Below are 21799 nucleotides of genomic sequence, written 5' to 3' on the forward strand. Positions count from 1 at the left end.
AACTGTCTCTTCTTTCCTGTTGAGGCGACATTGGGGTAGACTGTCCGACAGCTGGGGGACGATCTTATGAAGTTTATTTTCTTCACATTCGTCCCATTCACTCTGCCATAGGTACTTTATGTACATGTTGGTGCGAGTTCTGAAATCTGAATGCTTTGTGTGTTTGTCAGTGATGAGTCTTTCTCTGGCTTCTTTAGCAGCTTGATCAGCTGCAGAGTTGCCTCTAATTCCAACATGGGATGGCACCCATGCAAACACAATCCTTTTGCCTTCTTCAATCAGAGATGCATGTAGCTCTTGGATTTCGACCAACAGTGGGTGATCTAGCTGAGTTCTCTTCACGGCGGTAAGAGCCGATAGGGAATCCGACAGAATCAGGAAGTCTTTCTTTTTTGACTGATATACCTGTTTCAGAGCTAGCTGTAAAGCTTTCAACTCTGCAGAAAATACAGAACTGTCATCCGGAAGACGGGCCGAAAAGGCCCTATCGAGTTTAGGGCCAGTGACAGAAGCTGATGCCACTTTACTTTCAGCTTTGGACCCATCAGTGTATATTCGTTGATGGGAAGGAAACTCGGTACAGAACTGGCTAAAACACTGTTTAAAAATCAAATCATTTGTCTCTGACTTCTTTAACCTTGTCAGATCGAGTCGAACAACTGGATCTGGCAATGTCCATGGAGGTGTTTCTGTCCATCGATTTTCACTAACATGATCGAGTTTTATCTTTGATTCGGCCAGATGTGACTGAATCCGAGAAGACAGAGGTGCTCGATCATTTGGGTGACTTTCAAAAAATTCAGAGCATTGTGGTTGAAATACGCATTGGTAGGCTGGATTTGTAGGCATAGCTTTCAGTTTCAACACATAATTTAGGGTGAGTTTCAGGCGTCGCAGCCTCAGAGAGGGTTCTTTGGCCTCAAAATATAAGGACTGTACTGGAGACGTCCTGAAAGCTCCCAGACAAAGACGTATACCCTGGTGGTGTATTGTGTCTAATAGCCTTAGGTTGGATTTTGCGGCTCCACCATAGACGACACAACCATAGTCCAACTTGGATCGGATTAAAGCACGGTAAAGTCTGAGTAGGACTGTGCGGTCAGCACCCCAGTCCGTATGAGAAACCACTTTCAATACATCCAGAGCTTTCAGACATGATGTTCTCAGATACTGGATATGTTTAAGGAATGTTAGTCGACGGTCAAAGGTCAGTCCTAGGAATTTAAATTCTTCAACAACCTTGACAGGATTACCATTCAGGACCAGAGAGGGTTCTGGCATGGCTCCCCTTTGTTTGCAAAGATGCATACAGACAGTTTTGCTGGTGGAAAATTTGAAACCGTTCTCTGTTACCCATTTTTGCACCTTGTCGATACATAATTGAAGCTGCCTTTCCACTCTATGTAGGGATTTGCCACGCACACAAAGTGCAAAGTCATCAACAAACAAGGATGACTCGGATCCTTTCAGTACTGCCTTTACTATGTTATTGATTTTGATGTTGAACAACATGGGTGATAGAATGCTTCCTTGAGGAACACCCATCTCTTGTTGACAGAACTCTGATAGATTGGGACCGACCCGTACTGTAAAAAATCGATTACTTAGAAATCCTTCCACAAAAACAGGGAGACGTCCACGAAAACCCATTTCATGCAAATCAGCTAAAATACCGTGTTTCCAGGTCGTGTCGTAAGCCTTCTCGAGATCAAAAAATATAGCTAGTACATGTTCAGATCTCGCAAAGGCCTCTCGAACGAAGGTCTCAAAACGTACCAAATGATCAGTGGTGCTGTGTCCCTTTCGGAAGCCACATTGCACATCACTTAAGAGGTTTTGTTTTTCTAGGTACCACACCATCCTAGCGTTGACCAATCGCTCCATGGTTTTACACAGACAGCTGGTCAAGGCTATCGGACGGTAGTTGCTGGGGTTTGTATGATCTTTACCTGGTTTTGGAATGGGGACAATCATCGCTTCTTGCCATGAAGGTGGAAAGGATCCACTCTCCCATATGTGGTTAAAAACCTTCAGCAAGACCAGAAGACAACTTTCTGGTAGGTGTGTGAGGAACTGATAATGTATTCCGTCCAGCCCCGTTGCTGAGTTGTTGCATTTTTGTAAGGCTTGTTTGAGTTCAGTTATACTGAACAACTTGTTGTAGTTCTCCTCATTCTGAGATGAGAAGTTTATGGGTTTACGTTCTTGGGTGGCTTTGATTTTTTGAAAATCTGTGCAGTAATTTTCTGTTGATGAGTTTTTTTCCATTGTTGAAGCCAGAACGTTTGCTACTTCATTCTTTTGGGTTATAAGGGATCCATTTACCACAAGGTGGTTAATTGATGCAGATCCTTTTTTCCCTTTGATTTTACGAATAGCATTCCAAACTTTACTTGATGATACCTTAGAGTTTAAGTTTGAGCAAAAAGACCTCCAGGATGTTCTTTTAGAATGTTTTATGACAGTGCGACTCTTAGCGCGAAATCTGAAGAAAGTCAACTTCTTGCTAAGGGTCGGGCATCTGTAGAACCTGTGTAGACTTCTCTTTCGCTCAGATCGGGCTTCTTGGCATTCTTTATTAAACCATGGCACTTTAATGCGGTTGTTTGAAGATGTTTTTGGGATGTACTCAGTGGCAATGTCTTGTAGAGTGTTTGTAAAAATAGATGATGGGTCGTCACTTCCATCAAAGACAGTGTCTTCTGTGAGTTGGACAGAACATTCGGCAGTAAAAGACAGCCAGTTTGCCTTGTTCAGGTTCCATCTCTGGGGGGAAGCTTCTTCCAATCCATCTATTTGAGACATCAAGATAGGGAAATGATCGCTACCACATGTGTCATCATAGACTTTAAATTCAAAGTCTAGAACAAGAGAGGTGTCGCAAATAACTAGATCTAGTATGGACTTGCATCCTGTTGCTGGATGGAGATATGTTGGTACTCCATCGTTTAAAACGCATAGATTACGATTGTCTAAAAAATCTTCTAGAATTCGTCCTCTCGTACTTAGAGAGTTGCTGCCCCATAAAGGGGAATGAGCGTTAAAATCTCCCATTAAAACAAAGGGAGCTGGAAGCTGATCAATAAGATTTTCAAGATCGTGCTTCGTGTAACATTTGGATGGTGACAGATATACACTGCAGAGAGTGATGGTTTTATCTAATGTCACTCGTGCTGCGACGGCTTGAATGTTTGTACATAGGTTGATCTCACTACAAAGTACACTTTTCTTAATCAAAAGAGCAACTCCCCCAGACGTGTTATTGTCTGAATGGTTTCTAAAAACATTGTATCCAGATACATTAAAATCTTTGTTTGGTTTCAGCATTGTTTCCTGTAATGCTGTAGCAACAGGATGAAATTTGTGTAAAAGTAGACATAATTCTTCATAGTTAGCTTGGACCCCTCTACAATTCCATTGAATAAAATTGGCTATGTTTGTTTAGTTTTAAGAAATTTCTGCCTCCATACCCTCTTCGTCGGATAAACTCCCAAAATGATTGTATAGTGTGATGGGATTTTTCTCCATTTTTGGGGTGCGAGGCGATCTTTGGGGCAGAGTAACTTTTCCCTTGTCCGGAGGTGTTCGTGGTGTGGATTGAGTAAGGTCCACTACCTCCACTACCTCGACGGCCCCCTTCCTGTGAGTTGCCCTGTGAACGGGCTTCTGGGTTGGGGTGGTGAAGCGAACCTCACCAGGAGACCCCATAGGGTCCTCAATTGGGGTGGTGAAGCGAACCTCACCAGGAGCCCCCACAGGGTCTCCAGTTGGGGCGGTGAAGCAAACCTCACCAGGAGACCCCATAGAGTCTCCAGTGGGGATAGCCCCACCTGTGCTTTCATCTGTCTGTGTACAAATACTTTTGTTTCTTGTGGGCTCTGTCCTTTTCAACATGGACGGGCCTGCCTGGACACCCACAGACCTATATGAAATACTGGTCTGGGTGGGTGTTGACTTTGTTGCAGGTCTTTGACTGACTGCTGCCGCAAAACTTTTCTGGAAGGAAAAAACATTCGTTTTTTCAACCTCCTTCCTGGCGTCTGAGAAAGACATCTTTTTCTCCGTTTTTGTTTTTTGAATGGCCTGTTCAAACTTGTATTTTGGACATTCTCTGGAGGACGGGGAATGGTTTCCCTTACAGTTTGTGCAGGTGGGTGGTGATGTGCAGGGACCTTCGTGAGGATCTCCGCCACACCTCTCGCACACTGCCTTCTGTTTACATCCAGCCTTTGAATGTCCAAATCTTTGGCATTGGAAACATCTCATTGGTGATGGAATATACAAAGTCACTCTTATTTGAACAAATCCCACTTTTATTTTCTCAGGGATGGTTGGGGTACAAAAAGTGACGAAAAGGGTGTTGGTGGGTACTCTGATATCGCCCTTCCTGATCAACACCCGGTACACATCAATGACACCTTGATCCTTTAGACCTTCTTTTATTTCAGCCTCACTGAGGCCCTCCAGCTCTCGGCATCGGATGACTCCTTTGCTGGTGTTCAGGCCTCTGTGAGGACTGACCTTGACCGGTCTATCAACAAATTTCTGACCATTCAGACGGAGAAGACCATCTGATGCCTTTTTTGAAGGACATTCAATCAGTAGAGAACCATTACGAAGCCTCTTAATGTTGTCTATCGTTGATGATACTCCTGCAATAACCTTCTGTATCGCAAAAGGCGAAAGTTTGGAGATGGGCTGTGCCTCATCTGCAGTCTCAACAACAATGAAACGGGGCCAGGCCTCGCTGATGTTGTTCTTTGTTGCTCTGACTCGGACTTCATCGTCAGAGTCAGAGTCAACGCAGTATCTTCGTTTGTTTCCGTTTCGGGTGCTTGAAAAAAAAGAAGAAAAAGAAGAGGTGGCCATGTTTGAGGCCTTTATCTTCGTCGCATCTGATCCCCACCCACCACGGAGCCCAACAAGGGGACGCTTAGGTGGAGCGGTTATCCAACTCCAGAGCGCCAAGGATACAGATGGATATACGCAGCGATAAGAGGAAACATATGGTATCAATCTGTAATAGGAGATTTAACTCTTTCCAAGCGGAAACGGGTTAGGTAACAACTTGGCATAATGTTCGTCAACTCTTTCCAAGCGGAAACGGATTAGGTAACAACTTGGCATAGTGTTTGTCCCGACTACCGCCGCCCCCTCCTACCGCCGCTTGCTCCTTTAGCCAAAGGTCCGATGCAATATGCTCAATACATATACCCAGACTTGACCAGCCGATTGATTGAAACGGGTAAGCCTTCTTCAACCTCCTGTCTTAGATAAAAACTGGGCCAAAATGATGTGTTGGCGCTACAAAGTCGCAACTAAGTAAACCCCTCAATCATCAGGTCACCAGCCCAAACCGGTACAGGTCGCAGCGCACGGCAAACACGCTGGGTCTTAAGAAGACCACAGAGAAATAAGGATGTGGAAAAGAAGACTTTTGGGAAGTGAAATAAAGGTGACGGATCCAGTCAGGTAGAAATAAGACAAGAAAGGAATCAGAAAACTGCAGGGAATAGTAGGGAGAGTTTTTTGGAAGGAAATATAGGTGAAAGGACTGGTAAGGCAGAAATAAGACAAAAGAAGAGAAGTAAAGGGGTGGGGTAGCTTGGTGGAAACACTCCCGCCGCGTGAAGGCGACCCCATGGGAGCATAGTGCAGTGGTAACGGTTCCGGACTCTCGTTCATTTGCTCCGGGTTCAAGTTCCGCCGGGAGCTATATATTTTTTATTAATCTTTTCCTTTTTAAGCCTCCGCAATTGCATTCCGGCTGCAAAAACCGGGTTTTGCCTCTGTGTTAATTTTATTCATTTGCAAAAGAAACCTTCCTATGCTTTGAAAAAATCATATCATGTCTTGACTTTCAACTGTACGCGCGTGTGTATATGTGTGTCACTACGGTGAGTATGTGTGTGTGTGTGTGTGTGTGTGTGTTTATGTGTGTGTGTGGGTGTGTGTGTGTGTGTGTGTGTGTGTGTGTGACGTGTCACTTGTGTCATCATAGTTTCAGTGTGTGTATGAGTGTAGATTGAGAGAGAATGAGAGAAAGTGAGAGAGAGTGAGTCACTGTGTGGTTATTTGTTTGTGACTGTGTGCGTGCGTGTATGGGTGCGTGTGTGTGTGTATATGTGTGCGCGCGAGCGCGCGCGTGTGCCGTGTGTGTGTGCAGTGTGTGGTGTGTGTGTGTGTTTATGTGTGCCGTCAGTGTCACTTGTGTCATAGTGTCAGTATGTGCATGAGTGTACGTTTGTCTGTGTGTGCGTGTGTCGTAAGAGAGAGAGAGAGAGAGAGAGAGAGAGAGAGAGAGAGAGAGAGAGAGAGAGAGAGAGAGAGAGAGAGAGAGAGAGAGAGAGCGACACTTCTTTGGCAATTTTGGACGGACCAGACAGCGTCTTTATGTTTAACAGTTAGACTGTTCTGAAATTTGGACAGAATAACCGTTCTTTCGTAAAACACTTCTGTCAAGAGTACAGCAATTTCACCATCTGAAAAAGGCGCAGAACGCCCCTCTGTGTCTACTTTCTTTTTGAGCGGCACACGTGCCTTGCCATTTTCGTTGACTGAAATGTTGATAGAAACGTGCGCATGCGTATTAGTAGGGATTCCCCCAATTTCCCCGACCTTGACCTTAATACTCTCGCTGTCACTACTTTGACGTTCAAGTCTGTTCATGCATTATGAACAGTTAGAAAGTTGACTTCGGGAGTTCCCACTTCGAAAAGAGGCCTCTACTGCCAGTGTTTCTTACTTCTAGTTCATGCATACGGGCCCTGAAGAGTACTCGGGTCCAGCGCCAGCGTTTTTTATTTATCGAGGGTGACAGAATAAGCAATGTACACATGCTTTTTTCATCCGGCCCTCACCCATTGAGGGGTAACATAATAACAAGAAGAAATAGAAGCTAAGTTAACTACAGTACAAATTACATAATTAACATAATTAACATGTCAAGCAATCAATAAGACATTTCAAGATGCATTTTGATTCTTTAGCGCTATGCTTAAAAATTATATAACACAAATCAAAACAACAGAGAGATAATGTGCAGTCTCCACATTTATGCAAAAGTGAACGTTGCAACAAGAATTTTATATTATTCCTCTTGTGTAGCGTCGTCATTGTAATCCCCAACAGAAATGTGTAGGTCTTTGGGCGATTTGAAACCCTTTTTTTCTCTCTTTTTTCAAAGCCACGGTGTATCTAGTTTTATCAAACACTGTTATTCAAATGGCCTCCATGAAATAGAACAAGTCGCGTAAGGCGAAATTACTGCATTTAGTCAAGCTGTGGAACTCACAGAATGAAACTGAACGCACTGCATTTTTTCACAATGACCGTAGTCCGCCGCTTGTGCAAAACGGAGTGAAAGTGACGAGCCTGTTCGGCGAGGTAGTGGTTTCGCTGTGCTGCATAGCACGCTTTTCTGTACCTCTCTTCGTTTTAACTTTCTGAGCGTGTTTTTAATCCAAACATATCATATATATATGTTTTTGGAATCAGGAACCGACAGGGAATAAGATGAAATTGTTTTTAAATCGATTTCGAAAATTTAATTTTGATCATAATTTTTATATTTTTAATTTTCAGAGCTTGTTTTTAATCCAAATATAACATATTTATATGTTTTTGGAATCAGGAAATGATGTAGAATAAGATGAACGTAAATTTGGATCGTTTTATAAAACAAGAGGCGAAGCCTTCAAGGCTCCCGTAAGAAATCAACAAACAGTAACATAACACAAACTCACTCACTCCGTAACACACACACACACAAACACACACACACACACACACACACACACACACACGCACACACACACACAGTTAAAACTAACGCATCATATCAACTCCATGTATAATTTTCAAAAGAAGGCAAACAGATAAAATGACAAGGGTAATAGGTTAGGTACCTGCCATGTGGGCACTTTTTCCACTGCTGTCCTCAGTCCTATACTTTTCATCAAGACTTGTCACCATGCCGAGTAGATCTAAATTCGGAAGTCTTCATGTGGCTGAGGCATATATATCTGACATAGCGTCGATCTTGTTGTAGGTTAACCTCCTTTCTGAAACAAATGGCAAAATGCGATTAGTTATGATGACTACAACCTACACAAATATAAACAGTGTTTTGAAACAGAATAGTCAGGTTATACAAGCCACTTTACCTATGTGAACAGCTCAGATCATGGGTCAATAAAGTGTTACACAGATGGTCAAAATTAAAGTACAAGATATTGCACTGGAAGTGGTACTACACTGTTGCTTAGTGTCTGTATGAAACTACAAGGTGAAAATAGAAAAAGAAAAACACGATTCTTGACTTTGATGCGCTTTTTTCTGCTCGTAAACACACATTCTTCTACTCATCACAGCATGCCCCATTATTGAGTTTAAAACACCAATTAAATTTGTTTTGAATAAAACTCACAATTTTACAATAAGAATTTAGAGACCTGAATCAATTAGGTATATCATACTTAGTTTGACTTTTGCAAAACTAAGTAATTACACATTTAATTGAATCAGTCAGACAGACGGAGACATAGAGAGACAGACAGAGGGCAAACACAAATCTGAGAAAGAAACCCCTTTAAAAATGTTACCATGTTTGAAATGAAACATCGCAAGGTGAAGCCATAATTCATCACCTTTCAGTATGACGTCATGAGCGTGTTCCACACTTGAAATGACGTGCTTTTGGAGCTTGGAAGTATAATTTCCATTCAACGATCCGAGTTTGTTAAGTTTGAGCATATTTTCAACGTCAAACACCATGAAACTATATATATTTGGAATCAGAAAATGATAAGGAATAGATAGAAGTTGCTTTTAAGTGTCTTTTTTCATAAATAAAGATAGTGGTTATTTATCGGTTTTCTTCATTTTTAAGCATAATTATCAATACAAAACAACAAAACTATATAGTTTTAGATACAGGACGCAATAGGGAATACACCAATATAAATTTTCTGTTTCAAATATTAGTTTTTAAAAATGTAAAAAAAATGACATATTTCGAACAAACATTTCAATAACAAAACTTTAAGTGACCAAGCTGAAATGCAATCCCATAATCCGGCCAAGATCTGAGATTGTGTGATAAGAAATTCGATCAAATTGATGAAAAACTGTAACTGTGAAAGTGCTGCCTCGACCTTTTGGCAAACGATAAAATATGACGTCATCAAACTGTCCTATCAATAAACGGAAAAAACCTTCTATGAGAAAATCCAATCAAAAATATCCATATCAAATTTCATAAAGATCCACTCAGTATATTATGAGATATGATCTGCAGTGTGAAAAAAAACAATCTCACGCCCATAACGCAACTTATTTGGTCGTGTTCTGCCGATACTATAATGTTTTTCTTTCCTAAAACACACTATAATAGTAGCCCTTCCCAATGTCTATGCTAAAACTGACTTGTCTGTGTTGTCAATGATTTTGCAACAGTGTGAGAACAAAAAGTTTAACAAATCTCACGCCCATAACGTTGTGACACAAAAACTCATTTGGTCGTGTTCTGCCGATACTATAATGTTTTTCTTTCTTAAAACACACTATAATAGTAGCCCTTCCCAAATGCAATGCTAAAAATGACTGGTCTGTGTTGTCAATGATTTTCTGCGAGAATGCGATCTATCTGTTTGTCGCAAAGACCGTGTGACACGAAAGTTATGAGCGGAAGACAAATCTGCTGAGTGCAATTACGTTTCAGAAGATAGTTGGTTAAAACAGTTTATCACTCAGACACGCAAAGGAACACTATAACTTTATTATTCAGGCCATATATTTGCTTTCCTTTGTCATGTATGAAAGCACTGGCCTTGGTTGAAGAAAGTGACCTGACGCTGTGCAACAAATGTGTCGCCATTTTCCGCCGTGTTTTGTAAATAAAACGTGTTTACTACCCACACATAAAAAACGATGCTGTTGGTTCTTTTTATTTTCTTATTGTTTGATTCATGCTTAGCAGTTTAGTATGCTTTGTTTTCTTCTCAATTCAATGGATGGCTATAAAATAAGCATTTAAATGTGAAGGTGTTAACATTACCCATGATCTGAGCTGTTCACCTATGCAGCATGGTAACCCTACAATATGCAAAACATGTCGACTGCAGCAGCCTGGTTCTTAAAATAATTCTGACGGTCAACACAGCCAGAAATGCCAACAAAGACAAGAAAGCTGTTGCAAGGTAAGCTTACCAAACGTTACATAGCGAATCATATGATAGTGCGTAAACAGCAAACAGTAGATCCCAGTACAATCAAAGAGAGGATCGAGTCTGGAATGAAACGCGATACAGATCTAGCATTCAAAAACTGTCTTTCACGTTCAAGGAAGTTGTTGCAAAGTACTTAAGACTTACTAAATTGTACAGACAAAACCATGACAGTGCATGTTTTGAATCTGAGGAAAAAATCGTGATCATTTTGACTTTGAGAACAGATTCATTCCGTTTCCTTATATCTGCATGTTCAAGTAAATGGTGGACAGTTTTTTTCGGGCAGAGTAAACTTAACTTGAGACTCTACTGCAAGTCTTGAAATTCACATAAATCGAACCACGAGCAAAGACATCCAAACATTACAGGCACTTTAGATCAACTCATTTCACTAGAGGTGACTGCCTAGCACTGTGTTTGACATCCGTGTCTGCTGAAATAAAAAGAAATTAAAACAAAACGGATTAACAGTAGGTGACACGTTATCAGAGTGGGAGACACTGGATCTGTCTCTGAACTTACCGGGATACGGCTGCAAGATCGACACTGACTGCCGCGCTTTCGACAGCTCTTCCTCGCGTGGACATTGGAAACACGCTGTGCAGATCAAATTGTAGGAAATCTCCCTTTGGTATCTTCTTTATTTACTTTTCTGGAGCTTAGAAACCGAACAACATGAAATCGTCTTCCCCGGCGAATCGGCGAGGTGAGAACTGGACCACAATCCTTCGCGCGACCCCTGACCTGATCTTGACACCTGACCTGCCGTCTGCATGCCAAACACGACACAAACCAGTCAACTGCTTGTACCCCTTCAAAACCCCCCACCACCCGTTTTCTTTGGATACACGCTTTAACTACACACATGCCGACACAATGTTGATCATTGCTTCAATAATTTGAAGATGGTGCTTGAAAATTAACCACGTGAAATGAGTATTTCGGTGTTTAGCCAAAAATGTTAAAGTTTCTACCACAGACATACACACATACATACGCACGCACGCACAGACAGACAAAGTTTACCATCGCATAGGCTACACTTACGTGAGCCAAAAATTATTACAATTTTTAGATTTTTAATGACCAAAGTCATTAATTAATTTTTAAGCCACGAAGCTGAAATGCAATATCGAAGTCCGGCCTTCGTCGAAGATTGCTTTTCAAATATTTCAATTAATTTGATTGAAAAATGAGGGTGTGACAGTGCCGCCTCAACTTTTACAAAAAGCCGGATATGACGTCATCAAAGGTATTTATGGAAAAAAAACATCCGGGGATATCATTCCCAGGAACTCTCATGTCAAATTTCATACAGATCGGTCCAGTAGTTTTGTCTGAATCGCTCTACACACACACACACGCACAGACAGACAGACACACACACATACACCACGACCCTCGTCTCGATTCCCCCTCTATGTTAAAACATTTAGTCAAAACTTGACTAAATGTAAAAAGAAAAAGGAATTTATACTTCCCCTGTTGAGACCTCACGAAGTAACCCATTAATCTTTGAGAGACTCTATAATTTTATATAAACGTGTACATGTACCGCACTTCCTGTAGGAAGCTGAATTTACGCAACGGTAGGTGACGCGCGAACCGCAGCTTCTGATTGATGGCTGTGTTGTCGGTACACTGGCGAAATTCTGATATATGCACTCCCTCGTGGTAGAATACGCATGTATACAACTCTCCTGTGTTCACTTTCAAGTGAATAACTATCGTTCTGATATCATTTTAAAGTGAAGCTAAAGAAACCTGGTATCGGCACTGCTGTGCATCTCCTATGATCTCAATGGTATCAAGGCACGGGTCATAGAGATCAATTTAGATCTAGATCTATTTCCGGTTGTGTTATTTTCCTTCCACCATTCCTCGATGGAAAAGAGTTCGTGTTGTTTTTGTTTTAATTTTTGTCTTTGTCGTTGATCATTGTATACACAAATTACACAAACGTCATCTTGTGAGGGACCAAAAAATATTGAAACTCTCGGATGATTTTTTTGTGTGGTATCAACCGAGACCGTAGGTCGAGGTTGATACCACAAAAAAATCATCCTCGAGTTTCAATATTTTTCGGTCCCTCACTCGATGACGTTGTGTAATCTCTATGTCCCGCACTAGTTAAAGTGATAATGTCTAACATGAAAACGGTCTCTCATTGCCCCAAGAGCTAAACAGTTAAGGTTGGGGTTGTAATTATGTGATCACACCAAAAGAATACCTTAAAATAAACGTTTGAGCGCTGAGTCACTCAAATTGAAAACGGTGTGTTTGGAGTGGGAATCCCAGACTGTAATTCTCCCTGTGACGCCTTTTTAGCGCAAGTCATAATTTTCGTCCTACCTTTCGCCCCTGAGTATTTCATGTGCTATATAATCCTAGAGATACAGATTAGAAATTGCCAGCTACAGAGTTCGTTTTGGGTGTTTAATAGATGACAACACACACGAGGAAGGTCTTAGAATTTGTGTGTCATTGTTATATTTTTCAAATCTGAGTGCTGTGTTTTGTAGTCATTTCAGACCGTGATATAATTCACCAACGGTCTGCGTGTTTGTTTATATTATTCGAAGCGTTTTAGCCCTGTGTGGCACGGAATATGCATGCGTTTGCTTGACGGCAGTTGATTTGACTTCCTCAATCCAACAGTCTTAATCTGCTTCAAGGAATGGGTATCAATGAGGACTACGTAAAATATGATGAAGAACGGCCGAATCCGGCTCCTGACACAGCAGAGCTGGGCGAAGCAAACCGCTCGCTGATTAAAATTCATTTAATTATTAAGCATAGTTTCGGAACAGCTCTGAGCAAATAATTGCATGTGTTTCTAAATTACAATACAGCGAATGTCCCTTGAACCTGTTAAAGGCACACACAGCTTCACGTAAACCATCGGACGTGCCTGCTCGGACGGACGGACACAGGTCAACCTTATGTGCAGACCCAGAGACGGTATCCATCTCCCACCCCCGTGTCACCACAGTGGCACGTAAAAGACCTCGGTCATTCTGCCATAAGTGCAGATGGCTGATACCACCTAAACATGCACGCATACACTTGTGTATCTCATCTAAAGTCGGGTTAAAACCCGGGAACATGCCCCTAATGGCTTTGCCGCGACGGCGTAAAACTTGAATTTCTCTCTCTCACGTAAACCATCAGTTTTTGGTCACAGACACTGTCAGGCTTTTACACACAGTACAAACACCCTTTCGTTTAATCACTCACCACTTGAGAACATCCTAGGTGCCTTCCGTAAAGAGCGAGAATTTATTTTTGCGTGGCCAGCCGGATTTACAATGAGACAAATCAGACGCCTCGTTTTGGCGCTAGACCTAATTTTTAAAATCTAAATAATAATTGACAGCTTGTTACACAAACATTCTTAAATCTTAAAATTATTCTTTTTTTCATCAAGACAAGATCAGTACAATTCGAATTTTTGAAAGTTTGAAAAAAGGGAGCCCGGAAGCACGTCACGCAAGGTCGTGCTAGCCCAAGCAGACGAATTTTCTGCATATCGCTTGCTTATTTGAAGTCAACCGCTGCCGATAAGTTCGTGTGACTCGCAGCCGTTTTTTGCGTTTTAGATTCAGAGGTACACAATAACGTGCTATTGCAGATACAGCGAGTCGCATTGAAATCCCAAACTGACGACGACATTGTGAAACAAGTCGCGTAAGGCGAAATTACCACATTTAGTCAAGCTATCGAACTTTACTGAATGAAACTAAACGCACTGCATTTTTTCTCTCACCAAGACAGTATAGCATCGTCAGTCCCTCGCTCGTGGAAAGGTCACGCTGAGCTGCATAGCACGCTTTTCTGTATCTCTCTTCCCCGAAAAACCCACATGACCCTGATGGGATTCGAACCCACGACCTCCCGGCCCGCAGCCCGATGCGCTAACCACTGCGCCACGGGGGCCGGTATCTCTCTTCTTTTCAACTTTCTGAGCTTGTTTTTAATCCAAACATATCATATCTATATGTTTTTGGAATCAGGAATCAACAATAATTAAGGTGAAATTGTTTTTAAATCGATTTCGGAAATTTTATTTTAATCATAATGTTCATATTTTTAATTCTCTTAGCTTGTTTTTAATCCAAATATAACATATTTAAAAGATTTTTGGAATCCGAAAATAGTGAAAAATAAGATGACATTATTTTTGGATCCTTTTATACAAAAATGATTTTAATACAATTTTCAGATTTTTAATGAACAAGCTCATTAATTAATTTTTAAGCTTCCAAGCTGAAATGCAATACCAAAGTCCAGTCTGAGTCGAAGATAGCTTGACTAAAGTTTCAATCAATTTGATTGAAAAATGAAGGCGTGACAGTGCCGCCTCAACTTTCACGAAAAGCCGGGTGTGACGTCATCAGTGATATTTATCCAAAAAAAGAAAAAAGGGTCTGAGGATATTATACCCAGGAACTCTCATGTGAAGTTTCATTAAGATCGGTCCAGTAGTTGTTTTGGAATCGTTCCGTACACGCACACACACACACACACACACACACACACACACACACACACAGACACCACAACCCTCGTCTCGATTCCCCGTCTATGTTAAAACATTTAGTCAAAACTTGACTATATGTAAACAAGTCGCGTAAGGCGAAATTACTACATTTAGTCAAGCTGTGGAACTCACAGAATGAAACTGAACGTAGTCCGCCGCTAGTGCAAAAGGCAGTGAAAGTGACGAGCCTGTTTGGCGTGGAAGCCGTTGCGCTGTGCTTCATGGCACGCTTTACTGTACCTCTCTTCGTTTTAACTTTCTGAGCGTGTTTTTAATCCAAACATATCATATCTATATGTTTTTGGAATCAGGAACCACCGACAAGGAATAAGATGAAATAGTATTTAAAACGATTTCGGAAATTTAATTTTAATCATAATTTTTATATTTTTAATTTTCAGAGCTTGTTTTTAATCCGAATGTAACATATTTATATGTTTTTGGAATCAGAACATGATGAAGAATAAAATAAAAGTAATTTTGGATCATTTTATAAAAAAATAATTTTAATTACAATTTTCAGATTTTTAATGACCAAAGTCATTAATTAATTTTTAAGCCTCCATGCTGAAATGCAATACCGAAGTCCGGCCTTCGTCGAAGATTGCTTGGCCAAAATTTCAATCAATTTGATTGAAAATTGAGGGTGTGACAGTGCCGCCTCAACTTTTACAAAAAGCCAGATATGACGTCATCAAAGGTATTTATGGAAAAAAAACATCCGGGGATATCATTCCCAGGAACTCTCATGTCCAATTTCATAAAGATCGGTCCAGTAGTTTTGTCTGAATCGCTCTACATACACACACACGCACAGACAGACAGACAGACACGCACACACACACACACACACACACATACACCACGACCCTCGTCTCGATTCCCCATCTACGTTAAAACATTTAGTCAAAACTTGACTAAATGTAAAAAGGAAAGTGGATCACACGGGTACGGTACACGATGGCTCAGGGGATAGATAAACCACGAAAACTGGTTTGTGGTTTGCGCGAGCTAAACAGCCATTCAAATGAACTGTGTCATTGAATGCTATTAAACGCTTTCTTTTTTTTCTCTATTTGGTGTTTGACGTCGTTTTCAACCACGAAGGTTATATCGCGACGGGGGAATGGGGGAAATGGGATAGAGCCACTTGTCAATTGTTTCTTGTTCACAAAAGCACTAATCAAAAATTTGCTCCAGGGGCTTGCAACGTAGTACAATATATTACCTTACTGGGAGAATGCAAGTTTCCAGTACAAAGGACTTAACATTTCTTACATACTGCTTGACTAAAATGTTTACGAAAATTGACTATATTCTATACAAGATAGAAACACTTAACAATGGTAAAAGGAGAAACAGAATCCGTTAGTCGCCTCTTACGACATGCTGGGGAGCATCGGGTAAATTCTTTCTCGTCCCAACCACTGTGGGACTCCCCCTAACCCGCGGGGGGTTATTAAACGCTATTGCAAGTGTGTTCCATAAGGTTAGAACTGCTTTTTTCATGAGAAGATTTAAATCGTTCTGTGAACCATTTGAGACAGACTGGGTCAAAATCGTCAGAAAACTTGTTTAAATGATGCCTTAGGTGTACTATCTTTAACTTTTATTTTCACCAGTATACTATGACTTGCTGAGCTATACCCGAAGAGAGAGAGAGAGAGAGACAATGACAATGACAATAACAAATCTTTATTTTTCGAGAGTAACAAGAATGAGCAATAGATATATGCTTTTTTTGCATCTGGCCCTCGCCCTAAAGAGGGACTAATCTACTTTTTTTTTTACAACTTCTATAAAAAAGAGAGTGAGAGAGAGGAAGAGATTGATTGATTGATTGATTGAATTTTATTTTTTGAGGGTAACAGAATAAGCAATGTATACATGCTTTTTTTCATCCGGCCCTCGCCCATTGAGGGTAACTCGATTAATAACAATAAGAAATAGAAGTTAAGTTAACTGCAATACAATTTACATAAGTAACATGTCAAACAATTAAAAAGACATTTCAATATGCATTATGAATATCAATCAATGATGAAATATTATCAAAGATTTATTTACTTAAGAGAAACATCATGTAGACTTCTTTGAATGATATTTCATTGACTTGCATTTTAATTATATCAGGAATGGAGTTCCACAATAGTGCACAAGAATAAGAAAGATTTGACTTATACAGGTCAATTCTAGGGGTTGGGGTAATTAATTTGTTTAGTTTTCTTGAATTATTCAGTTTAAAATTTGAGGCAATGAGTGTAGGTGCATTCCCTGACATAATTCTATGCATCATCATTATGACATAATTCTAAATCATCATCAGAGAGAGAAAGAGAGAGAGAGAGAGAGAGAGAGACTGAGAGAGAGAGAGAGAGAGAGAGAGGGAGAGAGAGAGAGAGAGAGAGAGAGAGAGAGAGAGAGAGAGAGAGAGAGAGAGAGAGAGAGAGAGAGAGATCAAATCAAATCAAATCAAATCAAATTAAATTTTATTTTACGAGGGTTGTGGCATAAGCAATATGAACGAGCTTCTTTTCAACCAGCCCTCGCCCAGAGAGGGACTATTCTAATCTTAAATACATATCTACGTAAAACAATTACGAAAGATAAGCATGACAGTAAAAAAATAAATTAAAAAAAGGCAGAAAAACTATTCACATGACTATATACACGTTGTAGGATATACATACATTCTTGCGTTGTGAAACACTGATGCTTTATGGACAGATAATTATGATCAATATGAAAATAATCAGAACGAAGTCTTCCATCACTGTGACTTTTCGTAATTAGACATTAAATGTAATGAGAGGTGTTTTTTGAAAGTATTGAGACTTGCTGGGACTCGAACTGATTCCGGGAGAGAATTCCACAAAACACTGCCAGAATAAGCTAAACTTGATTTAAAGAGATCTATCCGCGGAATGGGGACGTTGAATTTTCGGCTTGGTTTGGCTTTAAATTTTGTAATGAAAGCTCTCGGTGCATGGCCGGAAAGGATTTTGTGAAGGAGTACGCCTTTATTTGATTTAAATCTTTCTTTTAAGGGCAAAATCTTAAGTTTTTTATAATCGTCGAAAACAAGACTGGATTGTTTTAATAGAACTGATTTTAGTGCTCGTCTGTGTAGACTATACAGTGGTTTTAAAATGTTTGCACTGGCTGAGTCCCAGATGGTCGAACAATAATCCGTGATGGTTTGTATGTATGCATTATAAAATAATAACCTTGAGTGTGGATCAAGAAAGTGTTTTATTCTGTTCAACAAATATAATTTCCTCGACATGGTTTCACACAACGATCTAACATGATGGGTCCAAGATAAATTATTATCGATATTTACTCCCAAAACTTTGTGATCTCCTACTTCCGCTATTGCATCGTTGCCAATTAATAAGGAATGAGGATTATTCTTGATGTTTTGTCTTTTTTGCCTTGTTGTAATTAACATGTATTTGGTCTTTTGGGGGTGAAGACTCATGTGGTTATATTCCGTCCAATTAATGAGATCATCTACACTGTTCTGCAATGATAAATAAACTTTGTCTAATTTTTTATCAGAAGTGTGTATGGTCGTATCATCAGCAAATAGTTCACAATCATCATTAACACTAAAAGGAAGATCGTTAATATACAGAGAGAAAAGAAGTGGCCCAAGGACAGAACCCTGGGGGACTCCATATAACACCGGTCTTTTACTTGACATAGTGGAATTCACGCAGACGGATTGCTCTCGTCCGGCTAAGAAAGATGAGAGGAGGCATAGGGTTTGGGGTGACAATCTATACTCAGCTAATTTTCTTAAAAGTAACTTATGATTAATGACGTCGAATGCTTTTGCAAAATCGACGAATAGGACACCACAGAGTTCATTATTATTAATGTTGCTAAGCAAGTTTTCAAGAAGGTTTATTAATGCTGTGTGGCACGAATGATTTTCTCTGAAGCCTGACTGATTTGAATGAATAAGGTCGTATTTCTTCAAATGTGCGGCCAAGTGTGTATATATGTGTTTTTCAAGTGGTTTGGATAAAACAGGAAGAATCGAGATTGGTCTGTAATTGGCGGGGTCGGAAGAATTACCTGATTTGAATAGCGGGATTACTTTTGCCTCCTTTAATTTGGCGGGAAAGTCAGATTTGTCCAGGCACAAGTTGTAAACGTATGTCAGAGATTCTGCAATAAAAGGGGCAGACAATTTCAAAATTTTCCCATCAAGATTATCTAGACCATGAGTACCAGTTTGTTTTAAGCATATCAGATAATGGAAGACTTCGCTCACAGATAACAGGGGGATATGTCTAAATTATGTGTAATATTTTTTGAAACACAAAACTGTTTCAACTTGTCCAGATTATTCTGTTTTGATCTATCATTTGTGATTATTTGTTCAACAATAGAAGTGAAATGAATGTTAAGATCATCCGCAGGTACATCAATGACAGAAGATTTTACGGTTTCTTTAGAGAGAGAGAGAGAGAGAGAGAGAGAGAGAGAGAGAGAGAGAGAGAGAGAGAGAGAGAGAGAGAGAGAGAGAGAGAGAGAGAGAGAGAGAGAGAGAGAGAGAGAGAGAGAGAGAGAGAGAGAGAGCAGGTGCTTTATTAAAACCATCCCTTGCCCGTTAGAGGGACTAATCTAATGATTATTTATAATATATATATACGACTTGTGTCTGTGTGTCTGTGTCTGTGTGTGTGTGTTTGCGATGCACGGCCAAAGTTCTCGATGTGGATCTGCTTCAAATTTGGTGGGCATATTCAGGTAGACCCCGGACACAACCTGGTCGATGAGAATTTTCAACACGTGCTCTCAGCGCGCAGCGCTGAACCGATTTTGGTTTTTCTGTAGATCCACTACATCCATTCCCAGTAACTCTTCCTTATCTTCTCCAGTGTTTTGCGTTTATCTCCCTTCCTTCGTGTGGCGTCAATCCATATTCCCGTTATTATTTTTAGAAGGTCACTGCACTGTCCAGAACGCGGCTTTCCTTGCATGTACCCGTAAGTTGTCCTCACTGTAAAAGTACAAAGGTCGAATCTATTTATCGAAAAATCCACTGTCATCTATCTCTATATATATACGACTTGTGTCTGTGTGTGTGTGTGTGTGTGTGTGTGTGTGTGTGTGTGTGTGTGTGTGTGTGTGTGTGTGTTCGCTATGCCAAGCCAAAGTTCTCGATGGATCTGCTTCAAATTTGGTGGGCATATTCAGGTAGACCCCGGACAAAACCTGGTCGATGAGAATTTTCAACACGTGCTCTCAGCGCGCAGAGCTGAACCGATTTTGGTTTTTCTCTTCATCTTCCCAGATCCATTCCCACTAACTCTTCCTTATCTTCTCCAGTGTTTTGCGTTTATCTCCCTTCCTTCGTGTGGCATCAATCCATATTCCCGTTACTACGTTACTATTTTTAGAATGTCACTGCACTGTCCAGAACGCTTTCTCTGCACCCGTAAGTTGTCCTCACTGTAAAAGTGCAAAGGTCGAATCAATTTATAGCCACGCGAAAAATACACTGTCATCTATCTCTATATATTTATAGATATAGATATACATATATATACTAGAGGAATACCCGGCTTCGCCGGGGTGAATCGCGAGACAGAGACAGACAGCGTGGCGGTTCACCACAATCACCTTTGAAGGCGAAGTCCTGTCAAACGGGATTGAGAATTTTAGAGCTTATTTCTAAGCCCTATATTATCTGTTATTGCTTCTCAAATGCCAGAACATACAGACAGACAAAAGCCGCCAGACCACATCACAAACAGAACTGTACAATCCACAGGTGTTGCCCACACACACACGCACACACACACACACACAGAAGCCGTATATATCTATCTATATATATAAATATATAGAGATAGATGAAAGTGAATTTTTGGATAAATAGATTCGACCTTTGCACTTTTACAGTGAGGACAACTTACGGGTACATGCAAGGAAAGCCCACAACTTCTAAGGCGAACAACTCTGCAGAGTCTGCTGTGAAGGGCGGCGGTAGTCTCCCTGTCACACTCGACCCCCTTTGAATGAACTTTGTCCCCAAAGTTCCGAACCATGGACCCACCAAGCTTAGGTCCCTCCCAGGTGGAATGGGAACAGCACGAAAATGATTCAGTGGCCTGAACATTTCATGTCAGGTCCCATCGCTGTCGACGACGCCAAAAGTAACCGAGTGCCGAAACACCACAATCACCTTTGAAGGCGAAGTCCACTCAAACGGGATTGAGAATAACTGTTATGGCTTCTCAAAGGAAGGCCTGAACATACAGACACACCAAAGCCGCCAGACCACACGAAGTCGGGTACCAGCCGGGTATTCGGCTCTACTTCTTCCCGGCGAAGCCGGCTACCCGGCGAAGCGGGTATTCATCTGGTATATTTTAGACTATAGAACGAGGCCACGCCTAGCAGGCAGTATGGGTTCGAGCTCCGTCTTTGATTGTTGATTGACTGTGTTGGAGTGCCTGTTCGTCTTTCTTTGTCCTGTCTACTCATCAATCATGGATTGGTCGTTGTTTTGGTCGATCTTCTGTGCCACGCTTCCACTGGACTTTCGCATTGTTTGGACTCTTTTCCTGTCACACCTGGCAAGTACCGTACTTTCCGGGTGACAAGGCGCTTCATTATACATGACGCACCCCCTTCTTTTTAAAAAAAATTGTAATCCAGTCACCCATTGGACGCAGGGGGCCGATAGGGCGCACCAAAATGACCCAGTTTTTGCCTGTCATATCTGAGAGAGGAAACACTTCCTGCACCGGGGTCAGTGACCGACTTTAACTGAGTGAAAATATGTGTGCTCTGTGTGTGCGGCCAGATCAAAGGCATTGTGATAGCTGGGTGGCCTTGTTTATAGACACGACCTTCTTCCCAGGGGTCAATGACCCAGTTTTTGCCATGAGAGGTGGTTCCCCTGTCATATCTGAGAGAGGAAACACTTCCTGCACCGGGGTCAGTGACCGAGTTTAACAGAGTGGAAATCTGTGTGTGCGGCCAGATCAAAGGCAGGGCAGTACCTAGT

General features: G+C 41.0%; 1 protein-coding gene and 1 non-coding gene across 4 annotated transcripts in view; both read right to left on the minus strand.

The window, feature by feature from the left end:
* LOC138982360 (S-acyl fatty acid synthase thioesterase, medium chain-like) overlaps positions 1-21799 on the minus strand; it is a 104320-nt gene that overhangs the window by 63811 nt on the left and 18710 nt on the right. The gene's annotated exons all lie outside the window — the stretch shown is intronic.
* Positions 14093-14166, minus strand: Trnar-gcg (transfer RNA arginine (anticodon GCG)). Its single transcript has one exon. It is a non-coding gene; the product is annotated as a tRNA-Arg (tRNA).

The sequence above is a fragment of the Littorina saxatilis genome, linkage group LG12 (assembly GCF_037325665.1).
Source record: "Littorina saxatilis isolate snail1 linkage group LG12, US_GU_Lsax_2.0, whole genome shotgun sequence".
Classification (NCBI taxonomy): Eukaryota; Metazoa; Mollusca; class Gastropoda; order Littorinimorpha; family Littorinidae; genus Littorina; species Littorina saxatilis.